The 16,975-nt window shown below is 37.3% G+C and overlaps 1 protein-coding gene across 2 annotated transcripts in view; it reads right to left on the bottom strand.

Moving 5' to 3' along the window:
• GJA3 (gap junction protein alpha 3) overlaps positions 1-16,628 on the bottom strand; it is a 43,398-nt gene extending 26,770 nt beyond the window's left edge. The window contains exons 1-2 of one of the 2 annotated variants that reach the window (XM_074216248.1): positions 16,429-16,628; positions 7,872-7,968 (exon numbers count right to left, since the gene is read on the bottom strand). The gene's annotated coding sequence lies outside the window, so the exon portion shown is untranslated. Of the gene's footprint in view, positions 1-7,871; positions 7,969-9,297; positions 9,395-16,428 lie in introns of those variants that run through there. The other variant, XM_074216249.1, reaches the window with a different exon arrangement.
• Between the last annotated feature and the right edge of the window lie 347 nt (positions 16,629-16,975).

Raw genomic sequence — 16,975 nt, 5'->3', positions numbered from 1 at the left:
AAAACAGTGGAATGCAAGTCTTTCTTGGACACATTTCAAGGGAATTTAGAAACTTAAGAACTAAAGAATCTTACTACAAAGTAACTTGAAGGAATGGATTTGACTTAGAGTTAGCATATGTTCAACCTAATTGTTGACATACAAAACTCCAACATGAAAGGACACTTCAGTTAATCTCGTTATATTACTTTCACAAATATTTAAATAAATTTTCTTTTTTTTTCTCTCTGAATCAGATCCTATAGTGAGATATTTACTGAACATGAAGGAAAAGTAGCTTGAGGTTAGTTTCTTTTTAAGGTTTTTTTGCAAGGCAAGCAGGGTTAAGTGGCTTGCCCAAGGCCACACAGGTAGGTAATTATTAAATGTCTGAGGTTACATTTGAATTCAGGTATTCCTGACTCCAGGGCTGGTGCTCTATCCACTACACCACCTAGCTTCCCCATGTGCTCTTCTTTTTAAAAAGATTTTCATGTATTTTTAAGTGTCTGAGGCTGGTTTTGAACTCAGGTCCTCTTGACTCCAGGGCTGGTGCTCTATCCACTGCACCACCTAGATGCCCCCTTGAGGTTAATTTCTGAATCAGCCAAGATGTCTAGAATTTGGAGAGTACAAATACCGTGTCTAATTAATAAGCAAAAATTTTCATAAAGCCAATGAAATGTAAAAAAAATCTTATTCATTTATTTCTTTGAATAAAACATAGAATTCAACAGAATGAATTATCTATCCTCATATTCTGAACCTTTCAGACCTGAAAGAGATTAACTATGCTAAAATGTATTTTTCCATACATTACTCAAATACTTAAGTAAAAATGAAATACAGTTGCTAAATGTTTATTCAAATAAGTGCTTTTTTCAACTTCCTATAATTTCTTGATAATTTTTTAAAATTTTTTCATATCTTAAATGAGGATAATAAACCCCCTGGAAGCAAGGATTTAAAAAAAAGTAGTTAGAAGGAAAGGTATGGATAGTTAAACTATCAATTAACCAAAATTCAACTTACAAATGGTAGGATTTTGTTTTTCCTGTTTTCTACTTCTAAGGAAAAGAGCCAAATTACATTTTTTGCAAGGCAAATGGGCTTAAGTGGCTTGCCCAAGGCCACACAGCTAGGTAATTATTAAGCGCCAGAGGTCAGATTTGAACCCAGGTACTGGTGACTCCAGGGCCAGTGCTTTATCCACTGCGCCACCTAGCCACCCCTAAAAGAGACAAATTACAATTAAGCAAGCTGATAACAGACTGTTTTAATAAGCTAAAAACCACAAAAACTTCTAATTAAAGGAAACTACATATTCAATAAATACAATATCATTTACTCTATATCCACAATACTGAAAATCAAAGTTGATTTTCCAAGTGATAAATTGAGATCCAGAAAAATACCGAATCATGGAAAGTAAGTGTGTATGTGTTTGTCTAATTATGGCAGGGAATTGTACATTCCAGGAATATTTATAATATAAAAATATTTTGTGGTTACATATTTCTTTTTATACATTAATGAATCTGTGTTCTTATCAATATGAGTACTTCCTCTAATAATAATAATAATAATAATAATACATTTACAATAATAACTAACATTTATATAGCTCTTGCTATGTGCCTGGTACTGTTAACAATTTTACAATTATTAAAATTCATTTTGAACCTCAAAATAACCCAGGAATTAAGGTGCTATTATTAAACCTCTTTTTTATTGGTGAAGAAACTTGCTTAGGGTTATGCAACTAATAAATGTTTTGAGTCTGAATTTGAACTCAAGATTTCTAGATTCTAGGTCCAGCACTCTAACTGTTCCACCAGTTACCAGTGCTTTCTCATTTTGTAAGATTCTTGGATCATGTCCTTCCATCAGCTTTTCAAAGGGATGAGCTTAACTCAACATTGTAGAGATCTTCTAGATTTCTTCATACTATACATGTGGAGAACATGGCTGTCTGTTCCTCAATGTCTAGCCTTCTTGCTTCTTACAAGTTACCTTCCCCTCTCCCTTTTCCTACTACATACATCTTTAATTATAATCTTGAGAAAACCTAATCCCCCAAGCATTCCATCTAATCAAAATCTTAGCAAGTGCTTTGCATTCATAGCAAATTATTATAGTCATAACTTTCCAGGATTTATGAAACATTTCTCAAGGAAAAATGCTAACCAAAAAACCCCCAACTCATTTATTGCCACAACATTGTCAACTTTCTAGGGGGTTGTAAAAAAGATAAAATTGTTTTTCATCCCAGTTTAGATTAGAAAAAAATTGTTCTGACTGTGGATTTCAGAAATATCCTAAAGAATATCATGTGGAAGTTAATAAATAGATAATTAAGCAGCTAGGTGGCACAGAGGATAAAGTTCCAGGCCTGGAGTCAGGAAGACATGAATTTAAATCTGGTCTCAGACACAAGGTTATATAACTGTATAACCTTGGGCAAGTCACTTAACCCTAATTGCCTCTGTTTTCTTATCTGCAAAATGAACTGGAGAATGAAATTGAAAACCACTACAATATTTTTGCCAAGAAAACCCTAAATGGTGTCATGAAGAACTGGACCTGACTGAGATGACTAAACAATAAGCTTATGGCATGTCTGGTTTCATTTTCATGGACATGAACATGATTAACATCCTCTCTGAGAAAGATTAGTCCTTTGTTCTTTGAAAAGTTAGACTCTATAATGGATTCAGAGAACTTCCTAGAAAAGTCCTACTTTATTGCTTGAAATGTAAGTGATGCTTAGAGAAAATATTTCATCTGTAACAAAAAGTTGGCAGTTGGCAGTTCATCCTGGAAATGATCACAGGAACATTAATTTTAAAACTATAATGGACCTTAGCAATCAACCAGTCCAGTTACCTCATTTTATAGATAAAGGAACTGAGGACTGGGGAAGTTAAACAATTTGCCCAGGATCATTCAGGAATTAATGAAGACTATGGATTCAAATTCAGATGCATTGATTACAGCAACTGTATTCTTTCCAATGTACTCTACTGTTTCCCATTGATAGATAGCAGTGGGTTTTAGAGATAGATGCTTCACCATCTCTTTCTATTCCTAAAATGGTCTTCCTTCCCTGTCTGTTACTTTCCCATTTCTTTTTTTTTCTTTTTTTAGGTTTTTTTTTTTTTTTGCAAGGCAAATGGGGTTAAGTGGCTTGCCCAAGGCCACACAGCTAGGTAATTACTAAGCGTCTGAGACTGGATTTGAACCCAGGTACTCCTGACTCCAAGGCTGGTGCTTTATCCACTGCGCCACCTAGCTGCCCCAACTTCCCATTTCTTTCTGCTTTTGTTCACTCCCTCTTGTCCCCTCAGGTCTCCATCCTAAATTCTTTTTTATTTACATTCTCTTCAATCATCCTCACACTCCCATTACCTCCTCCTTCCTGTTCTGTGTTTCATCCCTTTGCATGTGGTTTACTCCTTTCCTTTTCACTCACAGCAAGATTTTGCTTTCTGAAAAGACTTCACCACTTTAGAGGAGTGTATTTTCCTCATATAGGCTCTCAATCACTATAGTTTCTAGCCGGATGGTAGTTAAACCTTCCTGCTTTCACAAAAGAGGCAGAATAAGACCCTAGAATTCTAGTCATTAAAGTTCACTTTCTGGGTATAAGATGATGAAGAAGCACTCCTTCTTCCCCTGTCCTACCATCTATTATTATGATTCAGTACCCCTGGGACTCCTATTGGCCACTGAGGTAAAATACTCTGCAAACTACAGGGTCTTTGAGCCCTGTAACATCAGACCTGTTCTACCACCTTCAAGTCTAGTTAACTTAGTCTTACTCTTATGTTTTGTAGATTTATAATGACTTTATGTGGAGCTTCAGGAAATGCTAAAAGAAAACTGAAGAAGCAAGATAATTGCTATGTCGCTGAAGTGAGAGAAATAATAAAAATAGGATGGTTGTCAATAGGCATAGTCTTTTTCTCTGTTTGTTTTTGAAAGGCAAAAGGGTTAAGTGACTTGCCCAAGGTCACACAGCTAAATAATCATCTGAGGCAGATTTGAACTCAGGTTCTCCTGACTCTGGGGTCAGTGCTCTATCCACTGAACCACCTAAGTGTTCCTTAGACAGAGTCTTTTTAGGTTAAAAGACGGTGGATGAATTTCTGGTCCTTCTGAAAAACTGGCATTTTACTTATGAGATAGATCATTGTCCTTTATTTTCAAAAAAGACCTTGACAATCAAGTGAATTAGATCCAGTGGCCAGATATGAATCAGGACAGCTGGAGATGGCCCTGGATGTGAGGCAATCAGGGTTAAGTAACTTACCCAGGGTCACATAGCTAGTAAGTGATAGATTAGTAGATTTACAAAACCCTACAAAGAATGAATTCTGCCTTCCCCAATAGAAGAATTAGTCTCATTGTGAAGTTTAACCCTAGAGAGCCAACTCTTCTTCCACAGTCTATAAGAAGGGAAGAATAAATGATCTGCCCTAAAGACACTGTGATCTGGTTATATGAAGCTTATGAAGGTCACTTTTTCTGAGGTCATGTCACATATGCAGGAGAACACTCAGTGAAGAGACAGAGGTAGTTGAAAAGCCCACCTTCAGAAGGTTCTCTTGTTTCCCTCACTACAATTTTGGCCATGTACCTTCTTCTGGACTTGTACTCCTGGATACAGAGGGACAGAAAAATGTGGAACAACCTTATTCCATTTACTGAATACGTAGGAGGGAATTGACTAGATCTGTAGCCTAAGTTGACTAACTACAGCATCTTTTCTAATATACTGTCATTAAAAATTCAGTGCCTCCATGGATCATTATTTTCTGACTTTAATGCAATCTAGTTAATAGACATTCTCTTGTTCTGACATTATGGGCCTATGATTGAGAGTGGAGAAGGAAGGAAAGAACTTTAAATACCAGGTAATGTGCTAAACACCTTACAAGAATTCCCTCATTTGGTATAACAACCCCAGGAGGAAGGCACTATTATTTTACCTATTTTTACAGTTAAAGAAATTAAGGCAGAAAAATGTTAAGTGATTTGTCTGTGGTCACAAAATGAGTGAATGGTACATAATGGTACAAAATATATTTTTTTCTCCAATGTGGTCTCAGACAGAGAAAACATATGTTTTGTACCATTCACTGGCTCTATCTACTCAACAGAAGAGTAAGATTTGGTAAACTTAGGTCTAGAGAAAGAATAAAAAATTTTAATTCCTAATTGTTCTTGTTTTACTTCTGTGGAAATATCTTAGAAAGATCAGCTGCTTGTATATTTCAGTTCTTCATTTATAAATCAGAGAGCATGTATCTAGAGCATTTATAAATTGGGTGCTTTTTTTTTTTTAACATAAATCCCACAGAACAATAAGAAATGGACAAAGTGTTGGGAGGAAGGCCTAGGTTCAAATCTTACTCATTTTCTACTTGTGTGTTCTTGGAAAAGTCAATTAACTTCACTGGGCCTCAATTTCCTTAATTATAAAATGAAGGGATGAGACTAAATGACCTCTAAGGTCCTAAGGTCCCTGCTAAGCTCTAATTTTATGTTCTTATGTACTTGGAATAGGATAACAATGAGAAAAAGCATGCTATTGGGGCAGCTAAGTGGTACAGTGGCTAGAGCACTGGCCCTGGAATCAGGAGGACCTGAATTCAAATATGACCTCACTCACCTAATGATTACCTAGCTGTGTGACCTTGGGCAAGTCACTTATCCCCATTGCCTTGCAAAAATTAAAAAAAAAACACAAAAAACATGCAATATTCAAGTATCCTCAAAATTAGGACAAAGCAATATTCTTTTTTGCCTCCTCCCTTTGCCTGCCTAGTCACAGCCACCACTTAAATGTAAAGGGGACAGGTACCTATGGTGGTAGAAATGATAGGCAGAGGTCAGCAGTGCCCTCCTTCTAGGTCCTTTTTGCTGGAAAGTATGATGGGAATTGAAAAGACAAAGAGAAAGAGATGTACCTGTTTATTCCTAACCTTAGAGAGACTCAACTTTTGGTCATATGTATTTGGAGGATAGGAAGAGAAGGGGACATTAATGCTGCCTACTTTGGAATCAGCCCTTTAGATTGAAAAACAAGATGAAAGATAGGTCTTTAAAATACTCGTCTAAGATCATTTATGAGTCAAGGTTGAAATGGGAAAAAAGCTTAAATCCCCAAGTTCAATATGAAAGTGAAAATGCACCTTTGACCTTTGAGATGATTTAGTGTCTTTTAACACTTATATTCTGTCCCTTGAAAATAGAATATATAATTTACTAGACATCCTATCTACTGACATACTGAGAAAGAGAAAAGTAACAATTTAATTTAATTCGGCGAACATGTTAGGCATCCCAATTTCCAGAGAGAGAGAGAGAGAGAGAGAGAGAGAGAGAGAGAGAGAGAGAGAGAGAGAGAGACTTGAGACACTGTTTACAAGGCACTGGGGAAGTAATCAGATATTAAATCCAAATTCTCTCACATCTGATAAATACAATCTGGATTAGGGAGCAAAACCCCTACCTCACTCTTATAAGAGACTCAGAGGAAGGAGAAGGAGAAGGAATCCAGCTTTACTAGCAAAGTATGTTCCTCACCAGAGATTTGTCTCACAAATGATAAAAATCCAAAATTTAAGTGAAAAATATTTCACTAGGCACCAATGAACACGCAAAAATGCTAATACTATTTCTAACCTCTAGAAGGAGATATATGTCAAATACATTCAAGTATTATACAAAGTACAATGTGATTGGATTAAATATATTTATTAGGTATCTGCTTTGTGCCAAGCAATGTGCTAGATGCTAGAGATAGACAAAAATCAAAAAGAGTTCCTGACTAGGGAAGGATTTGCTTAGGAAATGGCACCTGAGCTGATTTCTGGAAGACAGCTCTGAGACGTCAAAGAGATGGGGATGAAGAGAGAGTACATTTCAGCTTATGCAAGGGCACAGGAATGGGAGACGTGATGCCAACATCACAAGCATATATACAGGTTGAACATTAATACAATCTCCCAGGACTTGTGGAATCCAGGATGGAGAAAACACTGAAGAGGATACATATATCTGGACCAAGGTGGCCTATATAGCTCGGTTCCTTTCACATGAGATTCTTGGTATAAATTTTTTTTTTTTTTTTTTTTTTTTTTGCGAGGCAATGGTGTTAAGTGGCTTGCCCAAGGCCACACAGCTAGGTAATTATTAAGTGTCCGAGGCTGGATTTGAACTCAGGTACTCCTGACTCCAGGGCTGATGCTCTATTCACTGCGCCACCTAGTCGCCCCTTTGGTGTAAATTCTTAAGTGACAATCCCTTACCCCACAAAGGAATGTTTTTTTTAAAAACTCTAATAAAAGAGGGGACCTGTGTGGAATAAACTCCTAGGCAATGGACTGGTAGCATCCTAAGAATTCAAGATACCATGAAGGCAAGGGAATCATTATGAGCAGCTAGAACAGTCTGCCCTTCTCTATCTTCATATCTTATTAGGCATATTCCTTTGGACATCTTCCTTATGCCCCTGAAAACTCTATCCTGGAGAATCACTCTAGCACCTCATCAGTGCCCTCTGACCCTTGACTCTCCCTCTAATTGGAGGAAGAAACTTCTAGGCCAGTCATCTCTTCATTTTCCACTAAGCTGCATTCATGAACTTCTCCATCATTCTCTGGCTCCAGATGCTGAGCCCTGCCTCCCATTTCTTCCCAATCCCCTTCCTTTAACTTCTTCTATGTGTTGTTTTCCCCATTAGAATGTAAGTTCTTTGAAGGCAAGGATTGTCTTTCTTTTTTTTGTTTGTATTTGTATTCCTCATACTTAGCACAGTGTCTGGTACAGAAACTGACTTACTATTTCTGTGTATTTTTTGATAAAGCCTATGCAAGCAAACAGACCTTGAGGATGCTTCATTTGTCAGTCCTTGAGAATCTTGAAGCCAGAAGTTCCTACCAAAATGACTGAGTTCAGCATATAGCAATCAGGCTGGTTAAGCTGGAACAGAAAATACAAGAGGAAGAAATCAGTGTGGAAAGTTAGACTGGAACCAGACTATGGGTGGGGAGTGGGGAAAGGGAGATTTAAATGCTTCAATGTGGCCTTTATACTTTCTTTTTTTTTTTTTTAGGGTTTTTTTTTTTTTGCAAGGCAAATGGAGTTAAGTGGCTTGCCCAAGGCCACACAGCTAGGTAATTAAGTGTCTGAGACCGGATTTGAACCCAGGTACTCCTGACTCCAAGGCCAGTGCTTTATCCACTGTGCCATCTAGCCGCCCTATACTTTCAACATTTATGTTTTGTAAGTTTAATTTCCACATTTTTCTCCCTCACTTGCTTCTCTCATCTCTCCCCTTGATAGTAAATAATCTGATATAGGTTTTATGTATAACTATGTTAAACTTATTTCCATATTAGTCATATAGTGAAAGGAGAATTAAAACAAAAGGAAAAATATGTGAGATAAAAAAGCATGAATCATAAAAGAAATTTTAAAAATTGAAAATAGAATGCTTTGGTCAACATTCAAATTCTATAGCTTTTTCTCTGGATATAGATGACATAATCCATCACAAGTCTTTTAGAATTGTCCTTGATCACTGAAATGCTAAGCAGAGTTAAGTTTATAATAGTTGATCATCACACAGTGTTGCTAATAATGTGAAAAATGTTCTTCTGACTTTGCTCACTTCACTCAGCATCAGTTTATGCAAGTCTTTCCAGGATTTTCTGAAATCTATCCATTCATGGAGTTTATATTTTCTCCAAGAAGCAACAGAGAGTCATAGAAGGTTAATGAGCAGGACAGTATCATGGCAAGATCCATGCTTTAGAAATATTATTTTGATAGTTGTGTGGAAGATGGAAAGAAAAAAGAGGAAAGACAGACAGAGAGAGAGAGAGAGAGAGAGAGAGAGAGAGAGAGAGAGAGAGAGAGAGAGAGAGAGTCAATTATAGGAGTGCATTTCAATAGTGCAGGGTAAAAAGTGAAAAAAATGTGAACTAGGGTAGTATATAGTGAATAGATAGAAGAGAATGAAAAAAGAAAGGATATGAGACTTTGCAACTGAAGGGGTAGGAGGGACAATGGAAAATGTAATCCAGGTTGCTAACTTGAGATATTAAGAATATAGTGGTGAAATCATGAGAAATAAGGAGATTGGAAGAAGATAATTTGGGGATGGGGGGTGAAGAATGAGTTTCATTTTTGACCTAGTTGAATTTCATATGATAATAGGACAGGCATATAGAAATATGCAGAAAATGACTGATGAAATGGGGCTGCAGTTCATTATAAAGATTAAAGCTAGGCTTAGAAGTCACTTACCAAGAGATGATAGTTGAACACATGGGAGCAGATGAGATCATCAAAAGAGCAACTGTAGAGAGAGAAAATAGGGGTCACCCATATTTAGGAGATTGGAGATAGATGATAATCCAGTCAAGAAGACTGAGAAAGATCAGAGAGACAGGTGGCTGGGACGTTGGGATACAGCAGTGTCAAAGATGTCAAGGCCAGAGAGGCTTATGTATTCAGGAAGAGAGGATGGTTAACAGTGTGTCAAAAGTTGTCAAGAGGTCAAGGAGGATAAGAACTGAGAAAATGCCATTGGATTTAGCAGTTAAGAGATAGCTAGTTAACTTTCAAAAACTCAATTCTAGCTGAGTAGTGGAGTGTAAAGTCAAACCGCAATGGCCAACAGAAAGGGCAAGAGGGTGGGAGGCAGTGTGTTAAGGTGACTGTTTTTCTATGTGAAAAAGAAGTAATATGGGATAAAAAATATTAACAAGACAAAATTAACATTATCAATACTAATAAATACCATGGATTATAAGGAAATCTATGTAATGCTTTGAAAGTTACAAAGTGTTTTGTATATATTATTTTATTTATAGCCTCCCAACAATCCTAGGGCAGCTAGGCAATGCAGTGAGGTCCAGGAGTCAAGAGAACCTGAGTTTGAATCTAGATTCAGTCATTTGACACTTTCTAGCTGTGTGACCTTGAGAGGTCACCTAACCTTTAGTGCTCCTCTCTAGGACCATCCCCAGTCATCCAGATTTATATCTGGCTACTGGATCCAGATGACCCTAGAGGAGAAAGTGAGGTTGGTGATAGCACAACAACCCCCCCCCCCCCACACACTCAAATCCAATTCATGTGCTTGTCATGGCATCACCTCTCTAAGTCATAGTCTTCTTTGAGAATAAAGGACCAAACAACCCTACAATCCTATAAAATAGATGACATAGCTATTCCTATTCCTATTCCTAGACTGGAAAACTGAGGCATGGAGGATTTATTTAACTTTTCCACGACCCAGAGCTACAAAGTATCAGAGGTGGGGTTTGAATGAAGATCTTTTTAACTTCTACCATTCCATTTCAGAATGATAGCTCAGGAGATGACAGTGTCAAGTGAAGAGAGATTTTTATTTCCTTTTTAAAGGATGGGGGCATCTGAACAGAAAAAATAATAAAGTATAGGATAAAGTAGTGGGATTGGTCTTGGCATGGGAAAGACAACAAAGAGAATAGAGGATGATATAGAGGGATTTTGAGCTGTGGAGAAAAAGTGGGGGAAAGAGCATATTTAAAGAGCTCAAGAATACTTTCAGCTGAGAGAGGCAGGAGGCGGCTTCAGGAGAAGGTGGCAAGTTATCATAGCTCTGGGAGAACTGGTAGTAAATGGCCACACTCAATCAGTTTAAGATATGCTTGGGAAATAATGGAACTTTTATGATGGTGTTTTCTAGTATCGTAGCAGTTTGTGTCTAATCCAATAATATTATTCTTAACTTCAATTATTATTGTATTTTTAAAAATTCCCCGAGTTTGTTTAAAATACTGTAGGCTTTCTAATGTGCTGCTCCAACTATTTTAAGAAACAAATACAAATTACAAAAGAGGTTGTCTTCTTTCCCAGTGCACAATTAATTCAAATGGAATATCTTCAGTGTTTTCTTGATTCTACCTTTAAATTACTCAAACTACAGGTTTGTACCACTTTCCTTGGAAGTTGATTCAGTAAGTTGATACTTTAACAAGGAGACAACAGCATACACTCCCTATTTTCTCTCTCAGACTCCATAAATCTAATAGAATTGTAAATGTATTTCTTTCTCTCTTCTACTCTTTAATTAGTTTTATTAATGGATGTCAAGATTTGCTAAGGTCTTTCCCTGGAAAAAGAAATTCTTAATAAACTTTATATATAACTTTTTCCTGGGAAAAATTATATCCCATTGCTTCCATAGCTTCCAGTTTACACCCTAACTAATTCCTTTCCCACTTTGGCAATTTGACCTTTCAGATATTTATAGATGGTTAGCCTGAGTCTTCATTTGGCAAAGCTAAATATATTTAAAACTTTTTATCTTGTCAGTTAGGGAAAAATACTAATTTCTGGTATTCCAATTAGACATAACAATAATTTCCACATTTTTCTTTTGCTTAGTTTTCCTGAAATTTAAATTCTTGATTAGGGTAATTATTTTTTGTTAAGCAAAATAAATTAATGTTTTAATTATTTATAAGTTACAGCTTTTAAGAGTGGCACTTAAGGCTGTGACAAGAGAAATAAAAAGAACCAAATCTATTCAATGTGTTTCTTCAATCTCAGAACTTTGCCCTACTCACATCATCTCCTGAAAGTGCTAATACAGATTGTGAATTTCTTTCCAAAACTGGCATTAAATCATTTCTATAATTAGAATCTTAAAGTTAAATTTAAAACTTAATTGATGTTCTAATTTGAATTTAGTTGGGAAGAAAGTAGTTTTGATAGGAATTAAAAACACGGAAGCATCATAGTTCTAGGAGTGAAAGACTGATCTAAATCCTTCTAGTCCAACTTCCTCATCTTTCAAATGAGAATACTGACATCCAAGGACTTTCCTCAAATCAACTGATTAGGTAAGATCTGAACCCACATACTCTGATTCAAAAGTCAGTACTTCTTTCTCCAGCCTCACCCCAAACTTACCCTAAAAGTTCCTTTAACCATGAACATAAAATATTATGCAGTGAAATAATTCTTCCTAGCAATTCAGCAAATTATTACCTAAGGCTAAAATCTTTTAAAACTACAGCTAGTGGAATTACATTAAAAGCTCTTAAATGAACCATTAGAATTTTTGTCTTATCTAAATACTTCCTTTTAGATATTAAAAATATACATTACTCCTCAGCTTAATTTCAAAACAAATATTCATATTTTTAATAATAAAACAGAAAATGGCTTTGTTATTGACTTTAACTTAAAATAGAGACTACTTTGGAGTTGTTACAATCTCGTTTGACTCTTTGTGACACCATTTGGGGTTTTCTTTGCAAAGATATTGGCTGGAGTGGTTTGCCATTTCCTTCTCTGGTTCAGTTTTATAGATGAGGAAACTGAGATAATAGGGTTAAGTGATTTATCCAGGGTCATACAGCTATGTAAGTTTCTGAGGCCAAATTTGAACTCATGAAGATAAAGTCTGATTCCAAGCCCAGTGCACTATACACTGCACTGCCTAGCTGCCTCAAAAAGCAGAACCAAGTAATGCTTTATTTTGTTTCAAGAAGACTCTGATAAATGAATTAGAGAATTTTAAAATTCCACTCAGTGGATATTAAAATAAGTAGGATTTCATAAAAACTGAAGCATAAATTAGATTTATTCTCTGAATCATGTGGTCTGAAAATGATATTGAAACATTTTTATTATAAAATGTCCAAATGAAAAAACACACACCTTTTAATTCAGAAACTCTATTAAACATTTTCAAGGAATTTTATTCAACGTCCACTGGGAAATAAGCAGACCAAAAAAGATGTGACATGGCTGTGTGGGAAAAATGTGCTTGAAGTACATTATTCAGGCTATTGTATTTTGATAAAGTGATGATTGCTGTCTTGTGTAGAAAATATTTTCAATGTTAGAAGCCAGTTGATGAGGAACACAGAAGCTTATACTAACTTCTTCAGAGGTTAGATACAGAATATTTTAAGTACAAAATTTATTTATTGTTGCTATAGTTCCGAATGTTCTAAGAGAGAAAACATTAAGCTTCAGTAAATGGCCAACACCAGTAGATTTGAGAGGAAGACTCTGATTTGTACATAATATAAATTATATATAAAAAACATTTGGAAGATTCAGATTTATGCTCTTTAGACCTTGGAACTGCAATCACACACACACACACACACACACACACACAATTTCTGAAATATTTATAACCCAAATATTACTAAAAAAAAGTCAAAAACTTACAAAAAGATGAATGTTTAAAACTATCTTTGTATGTAACTGAAATAATAAAATAAAATAACATTCCAAAAAAAATGGCTAATGAGTCATTTGGGACAGCTCACTTTCAACTGTTTTTAAAAAAAGTAAGCTAACCAGAAAATTGGTTCTTTACATATGTGGTAAAGGAAGAGGAGAGAGTGATGGGCCCCTTGGAAGAATGTTGGCCCTCTACTTTCTAGGCATAATATTTTTAAATATATAAAACAGATGCATAGTGAGAGAGCACTAGACTTGGAGAAGAAAGACCTACGTTCAAATCTGGCTTCACACACTTTCTAGTTGGGTGACCCTGGGCAAGTCATTTAATAATTTCATATTCAGTTTCCTCATCCAGAGGGAAGGATAATCACCTCACATGATTGTTGTGCAGATCAAAAGGGGGTAATATTTGTAAAGGGCTTTGCAAGCTCTAATATGCTATGTAATTATTACCTATTATTTTAAAAAAACATAGGATTAAAAGGGAACTAATTTTATTGAAATAAAGATTTAGTTTTTTTTCCTCTTCCAAGTTCACAGACTTCCTGAAATCTACCCTTGATCTAAATATCTAGCTAATCTTCCACAGCATAAACAGAATGAAGAACTTTAAAAAAGTTATCTGGAACTTCAGAAACAGATAAAATTTTGTTGGTAATCAGAATCAGAATATTTATGATGATTTTTTTCTATTTCTTTGGATTATGATTAAGAAAACAGTAGGTTCAAAACTATAGAAATTGTTGTCATTTCCTCTCATGTTGTGCTTTGGAAGATGCAGAAAAAGAAAAAAAATGATTCATAACCAGGTCCTCAATTAGTAATGAAAAAGGTATTCCCTGAAGTAGTTGCTTATATTTGGAAATCACATTATTTGAAGTTATAATTATATAAAGTGTGGTAATTGGTTCTAGTCCAATGGAAATAATGCAGTGTGAATTCAGATTTTAGAGGAATTCAATATCCAGACCAATGGGTACCTAACAGTAGTCCTAATGTAGGTACTTAAGATTTTTTCCCCCAACTTAAATAATAAGTATAAAACTGCATTTTTATAATCAGTCTTTTTCATATTTAAATATTCTCAGAGTGTATGAAAAGAAGTGATGAAAAGACCAAAACTGCAAAACTACACAACTCTATATTCTTATGTACTGATTTATATTTAAAAAAAAGATGGGAGTTTTACAGTAAGTTGAATTTAGCTTCATTTCTTTAAATCCTGGTAGATATGGAAGTTTCCACAAAATTTTGCATCCATACTTTGGAACCATGAAGAACAGATTTGTGAACTTTTAGGAGATTGTGCAACAGGTAACTGCTTATTTACACAGACAGTATTTAAAGATATTTGTTCTTTGAATTAGAGTAAGGGGCATATAACAATGAAAAATATCAATTTAAACTCTCAACATGCACACTGCTATGAAGTTATAATAGAAAGACTATAAACAAGTGTATTAAACATTCAATTCAATTCATTATAATTTTAATTCAAACAAATCTTTATGGAACACCCCTTATATGCAAGACACTATACAAACTCTTATTTTAATTACAAATATATTGTGGAAGTTATTTAAGAAGATGAATAGATACTCAACATAAAACTAATTTCCTTCAGTAATAAAATGGTTTTGTCAATCATTCTACATTCCAAGATCATGTACCCTTCCTAAATACTTATTTCAATGGGAACTAAACTGTCACCAAAGTGACAAATCTGTTGACATTGACTTAAAATACACCAACAATACAACCAAATCTTCCTTTTTTCTATGGTTCAGGAATCTGTTTGTTGTACAAATACCTTTCCTAGTATGATTGCTATATTGCCCCCACATTAGATCCATATGCTAGAAGGCAATTTTTTTTTTAGGTTTTTTCAGGGCAAATGGAGTTAAGTGGCTTGCCCAAGGCCACACAGCTAGGTAATTATTAAGTGTCTGAGGCCAGATTTGAATTCAGGTACTGCTGACTCCAGGGCTGGTATGCCACCTAGCTGCCCCTAGAAGGCAATTTTAATTGCAGGGTTATAAGCTTATGTCAGCTGTTTCTGTATCTACATTAAGCGTCACAGACTACATACCTTGGTTATGAATGAGAGTCAAAACTTCACCTGTCTTTATAAAATTGTGCTCAAGAAATGGTAGAGTCTAATACCCCGACTTGTAGTTCGGTCCAAATTGGGTCTCAGGCACTTTCTAGCCATATGACCTTGGACAAGTCACTTGTCTACCTCAATTTCTTCCTCTGTAAAATGGTGCTTTAGTACTTACCCCCCAAGCTTGTTTTGAGGATGTAGCAATATTTGTAAAGCACTTTGCAAACCTTAAGGAGCTTTATAAATATTACCTATTGTAAATGCTCATTTCCTAGCATGGTAGGGTGAGTTATGCCCATACAAAGAAGTAGGAAAGCAAAAATTTTACAGCAATTTCAAGCACATATGCTCTCTAAAAATGAGAAAAATTTCTCTATAATATAAAAATATTGAAAATATCTGTTCTTCTCTTGGATAAGCTACAAGCTTTTCTTCCTTCCTTCTCCCCTCCCATTTCCTTCCTCCTCAATCCAGCATAATTTCTGAATAACCCTAGTACAGTCTGTCACTGAGCAATGAAAAGCTAGCTACCTGAACTCCATCACTTGTTGCTGAAAGAAAACTGCTTTTCATGAAAATATTTAAATAGTCTTTGGGATTTAATTTCTGGTGCTCAGTTAAAATTACAAGCAACTTAGAGCCCAACTTTCGGTCAAACTGCCCCTTAAAGCATTATTCAGCGGGTTAGCAAACTCTACACTGCAGTTGCGGAGGCTCAGTTTTAGTCCGGTCCCCAGGGAGTCCCTCCAGAACCCAGCTCTTCCCGAGGGCTCGGTCCAGGTGGCTGGCGGCTGGGGCACTAAACCGCGGGGAGCTTACGAGTTTCAAGTATCCCCAGGGGTCTGTATCCCGGCCATCCGGAGCCAGTCCAGGTGGAGGAGCCCACGCGCTCGGCATATCAGAGCGTACCTTTTGCCCGAGAGGCGCACGGCACTCTTCCTCGGATAGAGCCAGACTTTGCGCCCCGCAGCGTGGCCTCGGGGCCTCTAGGTCTCCCCTGCCCCCAGCCCCTGCGCTGCGCCCCCAGCTCGAAGCCCCAGCCCAGTCTGGCCCCACTGGGCTCCGCCCGCGCTTACCCCAAGCTCGGACCCGGCGGGCCAGTGGAAGCGCGCCGCCCTCTCCCCTCGGCCCCGGGGGCCGAGGCCACTCGGACTAGAAGCCGGGCTGAGGCGAGCCCGGGATGTTGGCTCGTTTGTTTTTCCTTTTAATGTTTCTTTTCTTTTAGGAGATGCCATGCAAACTTAAGGCCTGAGCCCCAAGCCAGGAGAAGCCGGCTTCTCCCCCTCCTCGGCCATCCCCGCTCCCCGAGTGCGTGACCGGGCACAGCTGCCCCCCCCCCCCCCAGCGAGCGGGGCCCCGGCCGGCCCCTGCCACGCCCCTGCCACTTCCAAAACTCATCACTTTGGTGGAGGCGGCCGGGTGGGGGGAGGTCCGGGGGCGCGCGGCCTGCTTCGCCTCTCTGTGCGCCCTGCGCCTCAGCAGGGACACCTCTCTCCCCACCCTCTGGCTTTCTGGAACTTTCTCGGGAAGAGCGGGGGGCAGTCTCCTACCCCCGCCCTGGAAGCGGCCCCGCAGTGGCCCCAGCTGGCACGGGATCGCGGGCAGACCTCTGCCTCGCCGCTC

Source organism: Macrotis lagotis, chromosome 1, assembly GCF_037893015.1.
Source record: "Macrotis lagotis isolate mMagLag1 chromosome 1, bilby.v1.9.chrom.fasta, whole genome shotgun sequence".
Taxonomy (NCBI): domain Eukaryota; kingdom Metazoa; phylum Chordata; class Mammalia; order Peramelemorphia; family Peramelidae; genus Macrotis; species Macrotis lagotis.
The sequence above is the reverse complement of the archived record's forward strand: the minus strand, read 5'-3'. Positions and strand labels throughout refer to the sequence as shown.